At 40.4% G+C, this 21,732-nt stretch overlaps 1 protein-coding gene and 1 long non-coding RNA gene across 11 annotated transcripts in view; one reads left to right on the top strand and one right to left on the bottom strand.

Annotated features, from left to right (window-relative positions):
* ptprsa (protein tyrosine phosphatase receptor type Sa) overlaps positions 1-18,272 on the bottom strand; it is a 295,610-nt gene extending 277,338 nt beyond the window's left edge. For 2 of the 9 annotated variants that reach the window (XM_061778230.1, XM_061778234.1), the window contains exon 1: positions 17,991-18,271. The gene's annotated coding sequence lies outside the window, so the exon portion shown is untranslated. Of the gene's footprint in view, positions 1-17,990 lie in introns of all 9 variants that reach the window. The other 7 variants (XM_061778233.1, XM_061778236.1, XM_061778237.1 and 4 more) reach the window with 5 other exon arrangements.
* The window catches only part of LOC133480354 (uncharacterized), a 117,231-nt gene that overhangs the window by 56,998 nt on the left and 38,501 nt on the right, over positions 1-21,732 (top strand). The window lies entirely within an intron of this gene.

Raw genomic sequence — 21,732 nt, 5'->3', positions numbered from 1 at the left:
AGGCGGCACGGTGGCCGACTGGTTAGAGCGTCAGCCTCACAGTTCTGAGGTGCGGGGTTCAATCCCCGTCCCCGCCTGTGTGGAGTTTGCATGTTCTCCCCGTGCCTGCGTGGGTTTTCTCCGGGCACTCCGGTTTCCTCCCACATCCCAAAAACATGCATTAATTGGAGACTCTAAATTGCCCGTAGGCATGACTGTGAGTGCGAATGGTTGTTTGTTTCGATGTGCCCTGCGATTGGCTGGCAACCAGTTCAGGGTGTACCCCGCCTCCTGCCCGATGACAGCTGGGATAGGCTCCAGCACGCCCGCGACCCTAGTGAGGAGAAGCGGCTCAGAAAATGGATGGATGGATGGATAATATAATATAATATAATATAATATAATATAAGATAATATAATATAGAGTTGTATAGTCGGGGCCCATTAAAAGCTCCACACTCAAGTGGGTTCCTTTTTTTTTTTTTGTCAGGCCACAAAGGATGTGGTGAGCTCCTAGGCCGCATGTTAATATGGCCACAGTTCAATGATCGTTGATGTACTGTCTGATTCAACAAAGCAATGATGGGAGTGAGGTAAAGTTTCACTGCTGTCCACACAAGTCATTGGACCATGTTATTCACGAGTGGAGGAGGAACACTCAATGTAAATCTGTTTATATTGAAATTTATTATATTATATATTGTAATATTTGAGCTATTTCATACTATTTTAGCATCCAATCCAAATATGACATGCTAAAGCATCCAAGGTATTGTGTTCAACATCAGTAGTCAAGTAAAGAGTCTATAATATATGGAGGGAATGAAGCATAGTTACTGTGTAATAACATAAGCATGGGTAAATGCCATATTTGCTTATCTCCATTTTCTCCCATGATTGCTACTCACCACTCATTTGTCGTAATGTGAAGCACTTTCACAGACCACCTGTCAAACCAGCACTCTGTCAAACATGTTTCTTACCACATTAGTTACAACTCAGTAGCTGTTTACAACAACTATTGAATGGGACATGTCAGAGGAAGCAGCAGAAAAATATGTAGTGGTTTGCCCTAGCTGGAGTGTTTTTTTAAGGGATGATCTGTCTGTTACTCTGTCCCAGTCTGGGAGGGGGCACCCCTGGCCCTGGGCCCCAGACTATCACTCAGGCTGATGTATAGGTCCACAGGGTACAAATGAAACTTGTCACAACAAGGGTAATGATGTCAGAGTCACTATAGCTCACCTCTGAAGGAGCACAGGGAGGGAAACGAGTGGTTAGGAGAGTGAGAGGAGGGCTTAAGATAGACGATGGAAGGAAGGGATGGAGGAAGAGATGAGCATATGGGAGGGATCAGGGGGGATGAGGTGGAAGAGGCAGAGAGCAAAGAGGACAGGGAAAGGAGGAAGATGGGGAAGCATGCCAAGGGATGAGGGCATAAAATCAGGAAAAGCAATGGAGGACAAAGGGGAAGCGTAAAGAAGAGATGAGTAAATGAATAATTTGTTTGCTATGCATGTGTGTACTAATGTAGATATAGATTAAATGATGAGGTGGAATAAATTGAAGACATGTAGAGACGGACAAGAACACTGTCAATTTTTGTCCTTGCAAAAGTTAGTTTGATAGAATGAATGTGTCTATTTCCCATCTTAATATCCTCTCCATTAGTCTCTGTTGCCTCAACATCTCTCTATGAGTCTCTCTCCATCCTCCATTGTCATTGACATCATCCTCTCTTTCACCCCGCCCACATTGAAAGCTGTAACTTCCTGCATCCTTCCTGCTTTCTTCTCCTTGGCAATCTCTCTCCATCTCAAGATGAAGCCGCTAATGGATTGGAAGTCTTGTGGAAGAGGCAACAGTCATTTAAAGATTAATGTGGGGCCTGGTAATCTGAAGGGCATGTCACCACAACCTCCTCGTGTGTCCAGTGGAGGACACATATGTCATCTCTGAAAAGATGCCCTCATCATTATCATCCATTAGGCAAAGTCTCACAGATAACCACAGGTGGACAAAATCGAAGATACACCTCCACAGAGCAGAGATCAGCTTGGATGATATGCTGGAGCCTATCCCAGCAGGGCACAAGTAAACAAGCAATCATTCACACTCAGATGCATACCTACGGGCAATTTAGAGTTTTCAATTAAACTACAATGCATGTTTTTGGGATGTGGGAGGAAACCGGAGTACCCAGAGAAAACCCACGCAGGCACGGGGAGAACATGCAAACTCCACACAGGCGAGGCTGGATTTAAACCTCAGTCCTCAGAACTGTGAGGCAGGTGTGCTAAACAGTCGCCCACCGTGCCACCCATTTAATCCAAGGACTTCAATTAATTAATATACGTAGTTTAATATGTGAATGTTCTTCAATATCTTTGAAATATGCCTTTTCATTGTGTCAGATATCCAACTCAGTGTCAACATCTTTGGAAAATCAAAATGTCTCGCACCAAAACCACATTTCAATAAGCAAGTAAATGAAAGCACAGTTACAGGGTAGATGCTTTACCTAGTGGAGAGGAAAAGAAATAATATACATACAGTAACTTATATACCGTAGCTTCTCCCCGACATACTGTACGTACAAAGCTTGTCTCTCAGTTGAGATGTATCACTTCAACATACTTGCTTAATAACAATTCCTTTTTAGACTGGGCTTTGGCAGCATCTTAGAGCATTTTAGAAAGAAAACAAAAACATATACTGTAGGTGAGTGTTTAAATGAATAACTGATTTTTAAAAAAAAATCTTAAAAGGTGAATAGTGAACTAGGAATATGCAGGGGATTACTATACTGTATATGTCAAGTGCAAATGTCATTTTATGAAAAATTGCAAAGGGCTATTCTTGTGAAATGCAGAGAATTACAAAGAACTGAGACATACTTGGCAAAACTAATAGTGTTGAGTTCCCCGGACTATAAACATAGACGCACACAACAATGCAGAGCGAGTACATGAAGGAACGCTAATTGCTGGAAAAGATGCCATTTCACATCAGTGTGTGAACGATAGCATCTATGATCTGAGGTAAGTGCATTTACAGTACAATACTACTACCTTTTTCTTTTCCTAGGGGGAAAGTGTGAGGCGTTTATTTGTTCAAGTGAAACATGCACCTGGCAACCAACTGATACACAGCATCTATTAGAGTAGGGTGCACTGTTTGAGGTAATATGGTATACAGTTCTCCCTCGAAGAAGAAATCATTAAAACACATATTACAAGGAATAGCATTTACATAGTGTACAGTACTACTGTGCATTACTGTATGTTTAAGAGTTTAAAAGGTGTTTAAGAGTATAGAAATTGTTTATAACACTATTGCAGAGGTTAATAAAAGTCTCGGAAAAATTAATTACAGTCTTGGGAGGTTCATACAGCTTTAACATATGTATAAATAATCCCCCCAAAATATGTGGTCAATACTTCACAGAATTCATCTATTGCATGGGTGGTCCAGAACCTAACCCCTGTAATAATTGAGGGATACAATGTGTTAGAAAGCAGGCTGACAAGGTGTTAAGCTCCTACACTTATCATGTCTTGTCAAGTTTTTTAGCTTAAACCCATATGTCCGTGATGTCTGTATGGAATTTCAGTCAACCAGTTCACAGTAACACTTGAAAGGCTAAATTATAGGCACTTCAACTTCTTCTTTTGTAGTTGAGTACATTTCATATTTTATGCAAAAAGGTTTTTTCAACTCTGTGTAGCGCAGAGAGGATAAATATTACTCTCAGGTGGGAGTTGGGTGGTAACATTGGTTTAAAAAATTGCTTGACGAGTTGCTGCCTGGCATATAGGAACCAACGTCATACTGTAAGGGTGGTACATTCAATGTCATATGACTCCAAGGGTGAATGAGTAGGATAGAGTAAGTTGTAAGTTAATGAAAGGAGATAGTATACACCTTTTTTGTTTCGAGATAAGTGGTGAAATATCTCTTCTGAACCAGTTTCACCATGTTCTTTGTCCAGAATCTCACGAATATTATATTATAGAATCTTCTTCAGCAAATTACTTATTATGTCTGGCACCTAAATGATGGCTCCTCTATGGTGTTGGTGCCACTTCTACTGGACAGTTAGTTTAAGGGACTCCATCAGACAGAACTTAAGAAGCCTTTTAAAACAAGGAAATCCAGTTGCCTTTGAATTAACTTGTAGTTTAATAAAAAAATATTTATTGTTCCTATTGTTAGCTTAATCGTGCTTTTTTTTTTTTTTTTTTTTTTTAAAAGATACATTGTCTTAAAGATTTAATTTTTGAACAGGTGTGGCTGTCACATACAGTATGTTTGTATCTACAAATGTGACAAATGCAGTGTATTTGTGATTTTCAGGGGTATTGAAAGAGGAGTGGTCCATTTTGCCAACTTTCTTGCAGCTAGCCTGGATTCACTTCCCAGCCAATGCCTCAATACTCAGACATTGGAGAGCTTAATTGCTGGACCCAAGCCCAGATAAATGGGAAGGTTGCATCAGGAAGGGCCTCCAGCATAGTACTGAACCAAAAAAAAAAAAAGTAAATCATTCGAGTTAGAAAAATGAAAAGGAATATTATAGTATCATATTGGCAGAGGGTTAATGGGCTAGGATGACAACATCTTGCCATGTTTTAAAAAAATATTTTTCGAGGGACTCAATATTTTCCTGGAAGGACTATGCATTGCAACTTGGAGCAAAGCTACTGAAAGTCAGTTAAGGTGAACAAAGCGATGAAACATCCCTGTGTCAACTTAATTTTGTTTGTCTTTTCCAGCCAAAACTGCTTTTAGCGTGTCGCTTCAGCTGTTCACTCGCTTCATTTCTATCTCAATGACAATAGCTGAGACAACAATGTTCAGTCACTGTTGTGAGGACACAACAACTTTAAGAATAAATGATTCAGACCATCAGCTTTTAGGCTTTCCAGTTTTGGAAGCCCTTTATCAAAGACAAAATAGCACTTTCTGCAGTAGACCAAAGCACAAGCAATCTGGAAAGTCAATGGAGCACACAATTTTAACGTGAACTCCTAAGATCATGAAATTATCATTCATGTAGCCTAGAAGTTAAGGGTTTACAGGAGTCAGTTGCAGAAGGGTTGACATTTCAGCTCACCTTGTCCGTCTACTGTCTGTCTTCTTGAGTGTTTAGCCTGGCTGCGCCCTACCGACGACTAATTTTCTTTACAAACACTAAACACGGAATGCTGTGACCTATCTCCTCTTGCTCACTCACTGATGCACACTGTATGAAGGTTAGAATGGTGTGTACGTGTTTGTGTGTGTATCTGTGATGACAGAGATGAATCAAAGTGATGAACAGGGCAGCTCTGAATAATCGGCAGCCTTATTTGGGGTTCGTCAGAGGTCTGACTGATTTATTGAGAAGGAAGTGATGGAGGGTATCATTCTCCTTTTTCCATCCAGACAAAATGGAGCTGGGTGGGTCAAAAAATTCTCTGTATTTTCTTGTTCTGTGACTTTGAAGTCTCAGAGTAGTAAAAGTGGAAAATAATAATGTGAAAGAAAAGTCAAAATGATGTGACAGAAAGCAAGAAAAAGGACAGTAAACAGAGGTAATGACTGAGTGTTTCAAGAGAAAAATGAAGGTCACAAGACTGACAGACAATCTGTGTAAGGACCAGTGGAAAATGTCCACTTTAACTTTTGATTTTGAATGATTTGCCTGATGTCATTGTGGCACAGCAAGGGGGCATACTGTCCTGACCAGTCTTCATCCAAAACGCATTTCCATCCAATATAAGCAAGACAACATTGCCCTCCAATCAATGCAGGTCACTCGACCATTTTCTCAAAATTTATTCCTGTGGAATAAGGTTATTGCACCATAGACTTTCTGTTTAGCCTTTTATGGGGGAAAGAATGTTTGAAGAATTTATCCCAAATACAATGAGGCAGAGATCCACAACCAATTAGTAAAAGAAGGTAAAAGCAATAATGAAGAAATAAATAATGACATATTCGAGTATTCTCGTTTTAATATAATAGACCATTATACAGGGGTTTAATTTTTAATTTCCAAATATTTAGTATTAGTGTCTCACATCACCACATTGCATGTAAGAGATTTTAGTGTCTAAGAAGAGAAGGAGACTAGGATAGATGAGAGAAAAACACAGTAAGAGTAACAAGCGTGAGAAAGGAGGGAGACGACTGATGGAGAATAAGAAGCAGATAAGTTCACCTCTCATTAGCTCGCCTGCCACACACTAGACCGCATGCAATGCAGAGTCCAACAACATGAATTAAACAAAGAGCCAACTACCTCAAAGGAAAGCGGCTCTGCCAGCACTTAGCCAGGCATCATAAACAACCAGCTCGCATTTGTCACTGACTCTTCACCCAGCCAAAGTGACAGCGCAAATAAATTAAATAGCCTTCTTTCTCTCAGCATTTTCCTCCTGCCACCACAGCTGGTTTAAGATAAAGATGCAAGCTAGCCGGCGGTGAATCTGCAAAATAAAGTTCAGGACACAGACAGGCTACACCTCATTAGTTTTATCATCTACCTTTAGCAACAACAAGGACAAAAGTGGGATCTGTGTTTGAATTTCCGTTAACAAATAAACAAACGAACAATTCTGAAACAAAAATATAATACTTGAAATATCTGATAAAATTATCTTACAAAAGTGTCTCAAGGAAAAGTATGGAGACAAATTAACAGATCAATTGACAAGATGTTGAGTATATTATATATATATATATATATATATATATATAACTTAATTTGCACAACAGAAACTGGAGTTTGTCCAAGTGGTGTTCCTGCACCACTTCTGCTGTAGATCGAGTGGCGACAGTAATGTACACAATGTTCAAAAGTTGAAGACCATAGCTAGAAGTAAAAAAAAACAAAAAAACAAAAAGTTTTTTTTTTAAATACGACTCAGTAATGGGTTGCTCCACCATTCTTGTTGCTAACTTCAAAATTTAGTTTCAACATGCTTGATGCAAGTGTTTCCAGGAGGCTCGTGGGACCGTTGCTTCAAGTGGTAAAGATGACTTCACGGAGGGCATTCACTGTCTGGAACTGATCTCAATTTTTGTGAACTTCCCTTGCCATTCATCCCCAAATGTTCTCAGTTGGATTTAGACCAGGAGAACATGCAGGATGGTCCAAAAAAATGACATTATTCCTCTGGAAGAAGTCCTTTGTCAGGCAGGCATTGTGAACTGCAACATTTTGTTGAAAAAGCCAGGCATTACCACTCAGACGAGCAACTTCTCCACATACCCTGCTGCTGTCTGACCCCCCTGCACAACCTGAAGCTCCAATGTTGAAGGAAAAAGCACCCTAGATCATGATGGTGGCACCTCCACTGTGCCGCGTAGAAAACATCTCAAGTGGGATCTCCTTGTGATGCCAGTAACGTTGGAAGCCATCAGGATCGTAATAGGCTTAATTTGGGTAGAGGATCGTCCCATGTCTTGTAGGACAGCCAATCAGATCAACCGGCTCAGCGCCGGTGAAATTGCTTTGGGTCTACTACCCAACCTCAGAAGTGGTGGCCCGTTGTGAGAGGCATTGCTTCTGCTACTCAACAAGCCGATCATGTTTAAAAAGAGAAAGCTGTTTTTGCCTTTGCCCTCACGAGGTCATGGCAGTGTGAATACCTGACACAAAATAACATTGGATCCACATTTTTGTGCAGAGTTTGGCTTTTAAAGGCTTTGGTCTTAAACCTCTGATCCGTAAAAAGTAAACAGTTCATTTTTTAAAATGTAAGCATTAGAAAGTACAGATATTTGTGTTTAAAAAGTAAGACATAAAAGCAAAAAGTCACCAGAAAAATACAAACTCAAAGTACAGATACCTGAAAAATCTGCTTACAGTAAGTACAGAAGTATTTGTACTTTATTAATTCCCACCTCTGCAAAAAAGTGGATATGGAGGTGTATAGTTCCTCTTTTTAAAAAAATATTTTTCTGGTTTGAATTGAAGTCCAAGATAAGAAAATGACAAAACAGGCAGGATGGTATATCATGTAACTCAGTGACCATCGCAGTACTATCAAAGCCCTAAATCCAAATATATAGTTTTTGGGGTTTTTTTTCTGCATGATACAACAATATCCCTAGCTGATATTAAAATGTATAGTTTTTTTCCTTTGTCTCTCTTCACCACTGTCCCACTCGCTCTTTCACTCATTATTACAATAGCTGTAAACACCCCCATTAGTTGCGGGGTTTGGCAAGCTGCCGGAGAAAACACAGGTTTGTTAATCCAGCGAAGACAAAACAATTACTAGAAACCAATAATCAATGACTTTGGACAAACAATAAATTCCTGGTGTAGCTGTTTTGGAGAACAACAAGTGAGAGGACATAAGGTCCTACTAATTAAAGAGAAATCTGATGGTACGCCATCTACAACTAAGAGCTTTGCTGCGACACTATTTAGCCCATCTGATTAGACTACTATAGCCATTACAAAAGCCCTCTCTAGACCTTTGCTAAATTAACAGCTGCATTTTCCTTGAAGGACTTTGAATTTCATGCTAGATTTTTCTTATACAATGAATGCTGGCATTTAAAATGCTATCAAATATGGGTTTGTAAAACATAAACATTGGGGGCAGCACGGTTCAGGTGGTACAATGGTCATCTCCCGACCCAAAGGTTGTGGGTTCGACCCTCGGCCCCTGTGACTATGTCCAAGTATTCTTGAGCAATATACTGAACCCCCAGTCGCTCCTGATGCTGCGTCATAAATGGGTGAATGAGGAGACAGTGTGAAAGCGCTTTGAGTACCTTGAATGTAGTAAAGTGCAATACAAGTCGAAGCTCATTTACTATTTATGGATTTGTAAATGCACCGATATAGTATACAGTGTAATATCGTTATTGGCTATTACATGTAAGGACAGAGTAATGTGGAGAAATTTTAACACTGTTAATTATTAGCATGATCATTGCCAAAATTAGAGCAAACAGGGAATACTTTGTATGGTCCACAGATGTAGACTACCACTCCAAAGTTTGGACACGGTTTCTCATTCAATCATTTGAGAAACCATTTGCAAAACTTTTGACTGGTCTATTAATTGGAGCTCCACAATCTCCTGTGACAATAAAAGACTCAAGATTCAAGGAACACACTCCCCAAATGTATGTCCTCAGTCATTTAGCTCTACGGCAAACATCGTAATCGTCTCCTCTTGAACACATACAGTTTCTGGGTACTTGAGTGGGTGACTTGTGGAAATTCAAAAAAGGTGTTGAGAAGTAACAAACAACAGAAACTGAGCTCAGTAATGAACACCGGGGGAAATCAGGTAAAGCATATCTGTCTGGTTTTATGAGAGCTGTGTGCAAGCTTCCAACAGCAGAATAAAACAGACCTTACACACTAAGGACTTCATCATATGAAGAGCAGCTCTGATTGAACAGCATTGGGATACTGCACATGGTACCACACAGTGCCTTGGGCAATAATTGAAATCTGGAGTTTCCAAATGAGATTGTTTCTTTTATTTTTTTTCTTGGAACAGGTACCGTAACTTCCTCTAGACACACAATCATTACAAAACCTTAGCACAGCAAAAGGTTGTAAGCAGCCAAGCTGAGACATCTCCACTTAGCACAAATGCAACTGTAACTCTGACATGATCAATAGTTGTTCATGACTTGCTTTCAAAAGGTCCCATCCACCACCCTCTTCCTTGATGTATACCGCTGCCTCATTTCCAGTCATCTCTTCCTCTCTGTCTCATCTATAATTCTACCCTCTTCTTCATGCCTTTCACTTTACTTTCGTCAAGTGCTTGCCCCATGTAGCCCTGAATGCTTCTTTCGTTTACTACACACTCTAATCCTCAATATTTTTTCTACCATTACCTCTCATATTCCACAGCTTAACTGCTTCAAGATATACAGGAGGAGGCATCATTTCTTTATCATCCTTTATTGCCTTCCCAGCATCTTTACGTCCTCTCCATATTCTCATAATTTTATCTCCCCTTCTTCCTGTCATCCACTTAGTTTCTTCCTTTTTTCTGTTCTCCTTGCAGGAATTTTCTTTTTGCAGCCTTGTGTTGGAAAATGCATTCATATTCATGGAGCTACTTTATTGGCCTGTGGGTGCTTTAAATCTAATCCTAACTCAATCAGGTAGCACTCTCCTGTAGCCATGAGTAGTTTTTCAAGAAAAACGTTACCAGCATCTTGTCCTGCATCTTCTACAATTTTTTTTCTGTCTCCTCTGCTTTCCTGCAAACCCCAGTTCACAGGTTTATCGGAGCACATTGTTGCATCTCAACGGAAGCTTGCACAGCATTCTGCCATTAATAATTGAAGAGGCCCCACATGGCCAGGCACACTCAGCCTAAATGGATTGTTCTGGGAGAGATCAATGCTAGCCGGTGAGGGTTTTATTAGGCCCTGCAAAAGGAACGTACAAGGACATCGTCAATGGTTGCCGCTCTCTGTCTTAATTCTACCTTGATATTGCATAACTCTCCTCCTTCTCCTCACCCCCAACAACATACCCACAACCGGGAATCTACTCCATGGCTGATGCCTTACAGTACAAATTGAATTAAACATAAATGATTCTCCAACTGTATGAATCATTCATTGTTCGTAATGTCTTTGACTATGATGATGGCTAAACAGGACAAGACAGTGTTTTCTCTTTTCTGCTGTTGTTGAAGGCATTATCCTTGCCAACCTGGCAGGACACATTCGCAGAGAGACTGGAGGAGACATGGCGAAGGATAGAAGAGGTGGGAGAATGTAAAATTCTACCGTGACCTTCAAGACTTACGACCCTTAGGGGTGGTTGGTGGCTGCACAGTGAAATACCCTCAGCAGGACTCTCCACCGAGGACATTTACATATGTCTCTCCCATGGAGAGGTTTCTTAATTGTCTACTCACCACAGAGTATAAATAATTGGTTTGTTATTTGAACCCAGATCTGGTGGGCTACAGTTAATTTTAGAGACGTCGCGCGAGCATTTACCGAACCCTCAAGAAATTAAGTGCTGTCAACGTCGGGTAATGATCAGATGATTGACAATAAAATTGTATAATACTGATTTTAATGTGAAATTTAAAGACAATGCTTTGATTACCGGTACATCATGAGCTTTTTGTGATCATGTACTTTTGACTTTTCTATAGATTGTTAAGAGCTTAGAAAAATGTCTATAGGAGACATAAACAGGCCATTCCTCTATGTGCACATTCTGAGCTCAACATTTTCTTTAATAAAACCAACACACACATCGGACAGTGATGACTGATAAAAGGTGTATTTACATTTCTAGAACTGAATCTATAAGTTGTTTAAGTTTTTTTTTTTTTTACATAATACATTGTGGTGCATTAGCGTTCCTCCTCCCTCCCTGAGCATTCACATTAGTTTGTGGCATTTTTACAAAGGTTTACCCAATAAATTAAGGGTTCACCTTCTTTTGGTTTCATAATAAAAGCCCCAAGTCCTTCACAATCTGGACTTTTATCCATGTAAAGTTCAAAAGCCAGCATCTGTGATGGTATGGGGCTGTGTTACTGCCAATGGCATGGGTAACTTACACATCTGTGAAGGCACCATTAATGCTGAAAGGTACATACAGGTTTTGGAGAAACATATGCTGCCATCCAAGCAACGTCTTTTTAATGGACGCCCCTGCTTATTTCAGCAAGACAATGCTAAACCAAATTCTGCACATGTTACAACAGCGTGGCTTCTTAGTAAAAGAGTGCTGGTACTAGACTGGCCTGCCGGCAGTCCAGACCTGTCTCCCTTTGAAAATGTGTGGCGCATTATGAAGCCTAAAATACGACAATGGAGACCCCGGACTCTTGAACAGCTGAAGCTGTACATCAAGCAAGAATGGGAAAGAATTCCACCTCCAAAGCTTCAACAATTAGTGTCCTCAGTTCCCAAACGTTTATTGAATGTTGTTAAAAGAAAACGTGATGTAACACAGTGGTAAACATCACCCTGTCCCAGCTTTTTTGGAACGTGTTGCAGCCGTAAAATTCTAAGTTAATGATTATTTGCTAAAAATAATAAAGTTTATCAGTTTTAACATTAAATATCTTGTCTTTGTATTGTATTCAATTGAATATAGGTCGAACATGATTTGCAAATCATCGTAGTTTGTTTTTATTTATGTTTAACACAACGTCCCAACTTCATTGAAATTGGGGTTCTACATAAATTAAGAACTCACACAGACACACACCATCTATTCTGATGTGACATGATGCAACCTTCACGAGAGTAGAGTTTTTGATCAATGAATCTGATCTATGACTCCCTCTGCAATCATGAAGTGCTCTTCTAAAGGTGACAGTAAATTGAGACAAGGTTCATCCACTACATCAGCCTTTTGTGATGGCTCTGAAACGACAATTGGATCAATCAATTTGTATTATATATCAAAAACATGCATATAATATACAATTAAAATTATTTTTCATTATTCTGAGAAACATTTTACAAACATTGTTTTTATTCTATTAAACAATTTATTGCCATGGTCTGAACATGTGAAACATTGACAAATCGCTTAATGTTGTTGATTATAAAATTGGTTAATCATATTTTAGTTCAAATTGATATGAATCCAGAAATTTATTTTTGTAGTTTTCTTTTCAAATGGAATAACATATTGTGAATTTCCTGGGCGGCACAGTGTACGACTGGTTAGAGCGTCTGCCTCAAAGTTCTAAGGACCGGGGTCCAAATCCCGGCACCGCCTGTGTGGAGTTTGCATGTTCTCCCCGTAAATGCGTGGGTTTTCTCCAGGCACTCCAGTTTCCTCCCACTTCCCAAAAACATGCATGGTAGGTTAATTGAAGACTCTAAAACTGCCCGTAGGTGTGAATGTGAGTGCGACTGGTTGTTTGTTTATATGTGCCCTGCGATTGGCTGTCGACCAGTTCAGGGTGTACCCCGCCTCCTGCCCGAAGATAGCTGGGATAGGCTCCTGCACTCCCGTGACCCTTGTGAGGATAAGTGGCTCAGAAAATGGATGGATGGATGGATGGAGGAATTTCCTCCAATACAGTGATACCTTGACTCATGAGTGCCCCTACTTACCATTTTTTGAATGATGAGCTTGGTCGATTTTTGGCTTTTTATTGTGAGCCAAAATCTGAATGATGAGATAGGCAGAAATACTTCAGATATGCTGTCACTCGAGTGAAGTGGAAAAAAAAGAAGAGCCACAGTTGCCGTTGCACTTTCACCGTTTATTGAATAGAACAAACAGTCAAACACACAAATACACAATAAAAACACTTGAAAGGAGCATGGAGAATACGCTAACACTGAACTAATCGCAAGCTAAATGACCAACCGGAGCTGTAGTCACAGCTCCTGACGTCACCAACTAGGCCACAACCTTTAACAGCACACATCAAATACAAATACTACAGTCTATGCGTGACTTTCAATTCAATTACACTCTATAAAGCCATTTTATTTCTTCACATATTTTTGTTATATTTTATTATGTATACTGTCAACGAGGAAGCAATTTCTTCTCTTAATTAAACCAAAAAAGTTTTGCCATGCGTTGAACACATTGCTTAACCTTTAAAAGTATCTTTCATCGAAAATACCTGTGTTTTAAAAAGAAAAATGGAACGTGAAGGATCCCTTGCTTGAACACTTATTGGTCAAAATGACATGACAAAGGCTGCCACAAAACAGACATGGTGCTTATCATCGTTAGGAATGAAACTGCAGTTTGCTGCGCATTTTAAACAGAGTTTATTGCTGCTTCACACATAGGATAATAAAGTCTGTACAAAATAGTGTGGGATAACAGAATCTATATTTCTAAATGTTGATGATTATACATATATATACCGGTATGCATAAATTCAAAGCAAGCAGGGTTATAATTGCCATAACTATAGCCTTCATAAAACAAAGCTGTAGCTTATAGTCTGTTACCTTCCAGGGAATGGATCTTGTCCTCACTCTTCTTGACATTTAAGCATGTTGCAGGCAAGTGTGTACACATCAAATACATTAAAGTGTCAGGCTTTACAGAGCAGAGTGTTCATAGTGCATTTTGTGGCCTCATTCTGCTAGTCTAGACCTTCTCTCAAGTATGAGCAATTTGAAATGACAAATTGTTGTTCAACAAGTACAAAGGAAATGTCTTCTACCTTTCATTTTTAAATATCCCAGAAACATTTACAATTTGAAAACCATATGCTTCCTCACAAGCTTAGCTTGAGAATATGGCATACAGAAATTTAACAGAAGGCTGAATGCAATGAAAATGCACATTATACAGTAGTTTTACTTGCGTATTTATGTAACGAGTACTAACCCAAACTAATTCACCCCTTGACTTCCTTTCTCCAAGTTCTTAAGACCACCAACAGCCTTTAACTGTTTATTTACCCTGATTGTTACACGGTGTGAAAACAAACTGCCTTTTTTATGTTGGTAGATGCCTGAATTGGTGAAGGCAAGGTTGGGATGAAATAGGAAATTCAGAGATTGAGAGTCGTTGTACTGCACCTATTTTCCAACTGTGCCAAAGGAAAAATAATAGGAAATAATAACCTGCTTTTCACCTGGAGGTGACAGCTAACAAGCGTGTAAATCTCTCAAACGACACAGTAAACATTGAAAAAGCTCTGTGGACATAAACAAGCCTTTTCTTCTTTCTTTTTGGTCATATAGATTTTGATATTAAGGTCATCATAACTATTTGTATCAAAGCACTATTATTCAGTGGACTGCAAGAAAGTACTTACCGGTAACCTGACCTCTATATCGGTTGCACATGATTAAAATGTGTCCCACCTTTTTTTTTTTTTTTTTTTAGCCACCTCTCAATTTACTTGGACATTTACCTACTCAATGTGAAATCTGGGTCTCTTTTATTGAATACAAAGTGATTTTTTGGGTGTTTGGATGCCAACAGGTTAAAAAGCCTTCTGCCATCTAGAGGAAGAACATTTAACATTTAAATGCTCTGAAAGTCACTGTATGTCACTGGCACAGATAGATGAACAAATATGGTATGCATTTTTGTACCAATTAAGTGAAATTCGATAAGTTCCCATGGCATACCTGATGATCTCTCATGACACACTAATGTGCTGCGGCACAGTGGTTGGAAATCACTGATATACACTATGCAGTTGACTCTATTTCTGCCCCACTAAAGCACCCAGTGCTGTATATGCGAGCTTGATAAGGGCTACAGTAAATAATGTTACCGTGGTGAAACGAATGAACTGGGCCGCTTAGTAGGTCATAAGAAAATGGAGGAATTATGGCTCACTCCATAAGTACTGGCATTTGGGACCAAGAGATGATAAGCCCGACACAAGCTTTTTCTCAAACAAAGCTTGTGTTTATGAACAAAGTATGTGCCACAAAGAAAATTCTAATTGCTGGATGTCCTCCAATTTTCTGCCCGTATGATTATAACTCTATTAATGTACAGTAGATAATACAGCTACCTATACCCTGTCTACAAATCCCTCATTGAAAAAGCAAGCCACATCTGCCATATCCCCCATTTGTATTGGTTTCCATACATACCACACAAAACCACGATGACCGCACACTTGTACGGCTCCAACAACCCTGAGGAGCATGACGTATAGTTCATCTTGTAAATGTAATAAAACGACATGTGCGTGTGTGCGCTAGTGTGCGAGGCATTTTTAACCGTAGTGGCCTCCACCACGGCCCAGAAACAATCTTGGCTGTCCATCTTGTGACAGGTGAGCATAAGTGAGGTGCATTACAGCAGGAGAAAACAACGGATGCTTGAGCATGCCCTCCAATCACCCATCTCATACATAGAGAGTGGCTGCTTGATTGATGGCAAGTCAAGAATTGTGCATGGTGGAGCCATGCTTGGTTTCAACCAGGTTAGAAAATGCACCTCAAACTATGGCGGTACCACAAAGCCACCCAACTAAAAGGTAAAAGAAAAAGTGTTCTGAATAAAAGCTACCTTAAAATCTCAGAGAGAAAAAAAAATATTATGTCCAACATAATGCCAGGAGAGGAGACGCTTCATAAAATGTATCCAGACCATTAAGTCTGCAAGGACTCTAATAGCTGTTCGTCCACAGGCTTCTCTGCTAAGGCAGCAGTGATGGACTCCCTCCTGTCATGGTGATCATTGTGTGGCACCACATCTTAATCGCAACAAGAAAAGACTAAAGTAGACATATCTCTGGGTGAGCGATCACGAGAATTATAATTCAAACTGAAGCTTTCACATATAACAAATCATATCATAAAAAAATCACAGGGGTGCTCTTGTGCCTTTACAACATGCATCACAATAAAAAAAAACATAGTGAGCACATCTCATGGTGTGTATACGCCATGTCATGCATTACATCATCTGTTGCCCAGATTTTAATGACTTCGCTGCAGGAGGCCAAACTTTTCGGTGTAATTGAAAGTGAAATATGGAAAAGCAAAAAAACTCAAACAGCGTATGATTGGTTGCCAGAATAAATCTGAGGTGGCATAAATCAGAATATATAATATATTAGAAAGGGCTGGACTAGTTCCAGGAAGGTTGGGTGCAGGCAGTCAGTGAGCGAGTATACTAATCCACTGGTGGATGTTACATGCCTTGCTTGGATGCCTCCTCCTGGGCATCATAGCAATGAGGTGTTTGTGGTGGGTTGGCTGTTGTTGGGGGACTTAAGAATTTTTCACGACTCAGAGCTTAACCGAAAATTGTAAAACACAACAACATCATAAATTTGATTACATTACATTGTGCTGCGTGCCTGTGAGCCATTCCCAGGCACCGTAAAAATCTTTAACTGGGTTACTGCAGCTCCAGAGTGAAAAAACAAACAAACAAAAAAAAGAATAAAGCCATTTTCTTTCTAACAACCAGGGTGGTGGCAAAATATTGTTCTTTGGATTTTATGAGCTTTGCAGGCACTCATTGCTATAACAGCAGACCATAAAGAATGGAGAATTCATTCTTTTAAAAAATCAATATTTTGTTTGAAGAAAAATATGAATGTGCACTGCAATCATTGTTTTAGAATTATGCCCTTTGTGTACAATTTTGAAATATCTAATTCTAATAATCAAAATTATTATTGCAATTCACTGCCATTCATGTGATCCGAATAGATCAGTCAAATGTGTCATCAGTACCGCATCATCACACATCTGAAAGACATCCTAGAAAATAACCCCAAGTTCTTTCTCACCGTCCGCTTGCAACGTTGGGCGTGCGAAAAGAAAATGATCGAGATCATGGAATGTATACCTTGGTCTCTAAACTCCAACATGTCCACCTGAGGCTCCACTTATGCATATAGACGCCGTGAGGAGAAAGAAGAAGAGAACAGTACTGGTGAGAGCCAGGGAACGATTGTTGGGCAAGCGAGTCAAGTGGAATAAAGTGATTAGAAATGACCAGTGAAAAGAATCACAATCCAAAGCGCAGTCGTGTCTCTCTTAAAAACTCTTTGTTAAAAATTAAATTGACTTTTTACACACGCCTCTGCCCAAATAAGAGTGATAAATATGCTTCAAAACCAGCTAGAAAAAAATAAAAAATAAAAATAAAAACATGCATAGAAACGGGGAAATGCATTCAGTTGCATGTTTGCCAATTATGATTATATTTTTGTGAGTGTGGCAGAGGGAAGCCGATTCCGCTCGAACTGTCTTTTCAGAACCACTGCTGCGCCAACATAATCTGGGTCCTTCGCGTATCGAGACACCAGAAGAAGCATCGCGGTGTTCGGGACACACGGGTATGCATCTGGCAGAATTGTAACCGTCTGTGACCCCAAAAAATATTAGAAACACGGTCTAGTCTACTCCCCTGCATGTGCGCCCTGGGTGCGGTATTTTGATATTAACGCACGGCGCAATTGCGCGCTGCGAAACCGAACGGGCACGTGCCTAAATGGTCAATTTGTGGAGAATAACATGGGTTGGACTCCCGCACCCTTTACAAAATGCCATAAATGTGGGTGCGAAAGTGTACACAGGAGCCTCCTTACCTTTATCTGCCTCGGACTTCCTTTGCGGTTCTTGCGTGTAAACCGTCACATCTTCATGTTGAAAATAAGCAGTAATCCCCGAGTTTTTTTTTTTTTTGTTTGGTTTTTTTTTGCGTTTAAAAGTGTTTCCCAGCGGTAGGTCCAGTCGTTTCACCAGTTTCTCTAGCGGGATTAATATATAGGTATGGTTAGCTACTTAAAATCCAGCTTGCTGAGGACGCGCGTCGATCAGCACCAGCCGCCGTGCGCACTTGGAGGAACTACAAGCGAGTCCGAGCACCGACTGAGCGAATGATGTCATGCGAACGGCCCTCCCTCCTCAGCCTCCCCACCTCACATACAAGTCCCAATGTCTCTCTCTTTCATACGCACCTCTTCCCTTGGCATGCTCTTATTCAGTTATTACTGGGGGGAAACTAACACAGGCAATGGATAAATATTGGACAACCTTCACTGTGCGACTGTTTTAATGAACAATGAATACATGTTTCATCAGTTTTCAAAATAGCGGTGATTAAATGGTCGAAATCAGCACACAGACGCCTCGCATGATTTCCCCCCCCCCCCCCCAGCGCTCCACTTGACGCGATGAAGTCACGCCGTTACCCACGCCTCGTTGGAGGTGTGGTCCAGTAAAGCATCGCCAGCCTCCCTTTGCTATAATCACCGTGCGGGGATGGTGCATGTGCCAGGATCGCAAACCATTTCAACCCTCCTCCTGCCCCGATGCAGCGGGGATATTTTACAGATAAAGCTGGCCTGAAAGCAGCAAAGGTTCATGATCAATATCACGCTCCATTTCAGTGCAAATACATCGCGCTTAAACCAGCGCATATGTGTTTAAGTGCCACTAGGCTAGAGAATCCGTTTTTTTTTTTTTTTTAGTGCGGTTTGTGTTTTGGTTTGACAAAATGTTTTTGAGTGACTGCTGAAAGACAATCATTCACTATAAACATAAATTATTCCCACACTGAAAACACCAAACGGTATTAAACTGTAAACAAGTGTTGTAAGTGTCTCAGATTACTTCTGTACACACACAAAAATATGTGTAAAATCAATTATTATTATTAGTAGTAGTATTACTGTGAAACTGAAGTTACTACATGGCCAAAAAGTTATTTAGATTTTGCTATGTGTGCCCCAAAAATATGTTTATGCTGAGAGACAAGCTATCCCACTATTGTTATTGAGCTGAACAGTCTTACTAATGCTGCTGTGTGGCACAAAAGTAGGACTGCATGCTGCGACAGACATTCACACAAAAATATTTTTTTGGAGTGCATAAGCATTATCAGCATACAAAAATAAAAAATAAAAAAAATAAAAATGTTCCGCCTGTGATGATTGAGCTTTTGTTTTCTGAGCTCAAATTCATTTTGATGCCGTTGGAGTTTTTCTGAGTAGGGAAGCCTATGGAGAGAATAGCAATGACATGACAATGATGTCATTGCATCACCACAAATGACTTAGGGCTATATTTTCCCATGTGCTTAAGTCAGAAAAGGCGCGCAGTTCCACACGTTTCTGGCTGGACGGATTCTCCCATCAACCTCAGTCTGTCATTTAAACACCTTTGTGGCACGCTTTTCGTGCATATTCCCATCAACTTAAGCGCTTCTCCTCTTACGCGCTCCAGTGGCTGTTTTGTAAGTTCAACGCCCCATGAAGGTGAAACATCATATGGCACTTGAAGTTTGGATTCAGTTACATCATATATTACCACGTTGTAGGCAACTTTCAGAAACCTATCAAATGTATGTAAAGAGACTGAACAAAACATGATGATGAAATGATGAAATAGTCGATGTGAGTCAGTTATTACAGCGTTCCAGCTATGATAATTATTGATGAAGAATATTGGCGCTGGCTGACTTTTTTCACCGACAACCGCGTGGAGTGATTCTGCACCCAACATGCTGCCACTGGCTTAAAAGACACGCCTTTTGATTGTTTTCAAATTGCAGATATTTAAAAAAAATTTATACTTGCTTCTATGCCGGTCGTCCAAATACGTTTACATTAAAGTGACTTGCCCGGTCGCTGGTGGAAGGAAAGTTGGGCATCGCTGATCTATAGAATGGCAGGCACACCTCCTTTTTTTATCAATGGACCTTCAAACTTGCATTCAGTCAGTATTCTGATGCAAATTACTTTTATTGGATTTATTTTATACAGAATTTAAAAACATGCTCTGCGTCAAAGTGTTAGTGTGTTTGTGGAATGGTGGACACGTCCAGACTGGCCGATGACACATCTGGTATTTTTATATTTATAGTGTATTTTAGTTTTTGTCATGGATTTAAATGACATTCGCAATTCTCAAGAGAACTCCAGGCTCCATAATTTACAGCCAGCCTCAGAAGTCAAGGACTCATGCCACTTTGCTGTTTGCGCACTCATTCCCGTCATCGGTTACGCGTGGTGGGTGTGTCAGAAGTATAAATGGGAGCATACTTGTAGATGAAAAGTGTACATGCTCAGGTGCATAAAAAATGACTTTCCCACGAAAGGGAGACGATAGCCCTAACAGAGCACTGCCATGTCGGGTGATGTAAAGGGTATGGCTACAAGTGAAGAGTGTTTTATTCCACCTTTCACATTCAACAAGCAGTTTTCTTCCTGATCGTAGTGACATGAATAGAGAGTGGCTGGATCCAAGAGGAGTCGGAGGCAGATGTGAAAGGATGAATAGTTTATTGATGAAAGGTAATGGTGATGGTCCTAGGTGGGTTGGCTGGCGGTGGTGTGGACAGGTGGCAGGCAGTGGTGAGGACAGGCGGCTGGCTTGGCGGCAGGAATTACGTGGATCAGGAACACGGGGGGGAAACACACTGGAACAAGGAGACACAGGAGTCAAAAAGGGAACAAGGAATAGGGTGACTTACAGGAGGTAAATGGGCTGTGGTACCACTGAAAGTAACTGCAATACTTCGGCGAGGATTTCCTGGAACAGGCAGGTTTATATACTGGTGGTGATAAGGCTGATTGCAGACAGGTGCTGAAAACAGACAAGAGAGGGGAGAGAGAGAGCAAGAGAGAGCAAGAGAGAGAGAGAAAGAGAGAGAGAGAGAGAGTGAGAGAACGCAAAGCGCCCTCCTGGCTACAAAAATGGAACTACAGGCAGTATATGACACTTAGGTATTTTCTGGACCCTGACTTTGCTGCAGGAACCAAACAAAAAATACCAAAAATGAAAGAAAAAGGACTGCAAGGGTTTTTAATCAATCAACTTGAAGCTGCTTTCTTAATCAATTTATTTTAATGTGCCTTTCCATCCCCCTCGGTGCAGCTACTTGGCCACAGGGACAAGCTGTGATGCAGCCTGTTGCAAGGCTTTGTCCAGCCATCCCTCTACTAATGCGCCGAGATGTTTTGAGGCACTTAACCCTCAGGTAGATGAGCACTTTCTATCGTGGGAGGTTAAAGTAAACACACTTTTTTTTCCCTTCTTTAAATTGCTGCCATTCATCTGACCACCCTTAAGATCTATGTTTTCTTCTTACTTATCTGTATTCACGGCATGTGGGATATTCATATGTTCACATCTGTAAGTACATTTGAATGTTTAATGTCAACACATACGTTCCTCACCTCACAAAGGAATAGTAATAGAATTACCCCTTTATTCTTTTCAGTAATCTAATCCAGCCCTATGGGGAGCACAAGCCAGTGCAAACTGTAGGCTGGTTCCAAGCCCGGATAAATGCAGAGGGTTGCGTCAGGAAGGGCATCCGGCTTA

The sequence above is a fragment of the Phyllopteryx taeniolatus genome, chromosome 7, assembly GCF_024500385.1.
Source record: "Phyllopteryx taeniolatus isolate TA_2022b chromosome 7, UOR_Ptae_1.2, whole genome shotgun sequence".
Lineage (NCBI taxonomy): Eukaryota > Metazoa > Chordata > Actinopteri > Syngnathiformes > Syngnathidae > Phyllopteryx > Phyllopteryx taeniolatus.
Note: the sequence above shows the minus strand (reverse complement) of the source record. Positions and strands in the feature narration are given on the sequence as shown.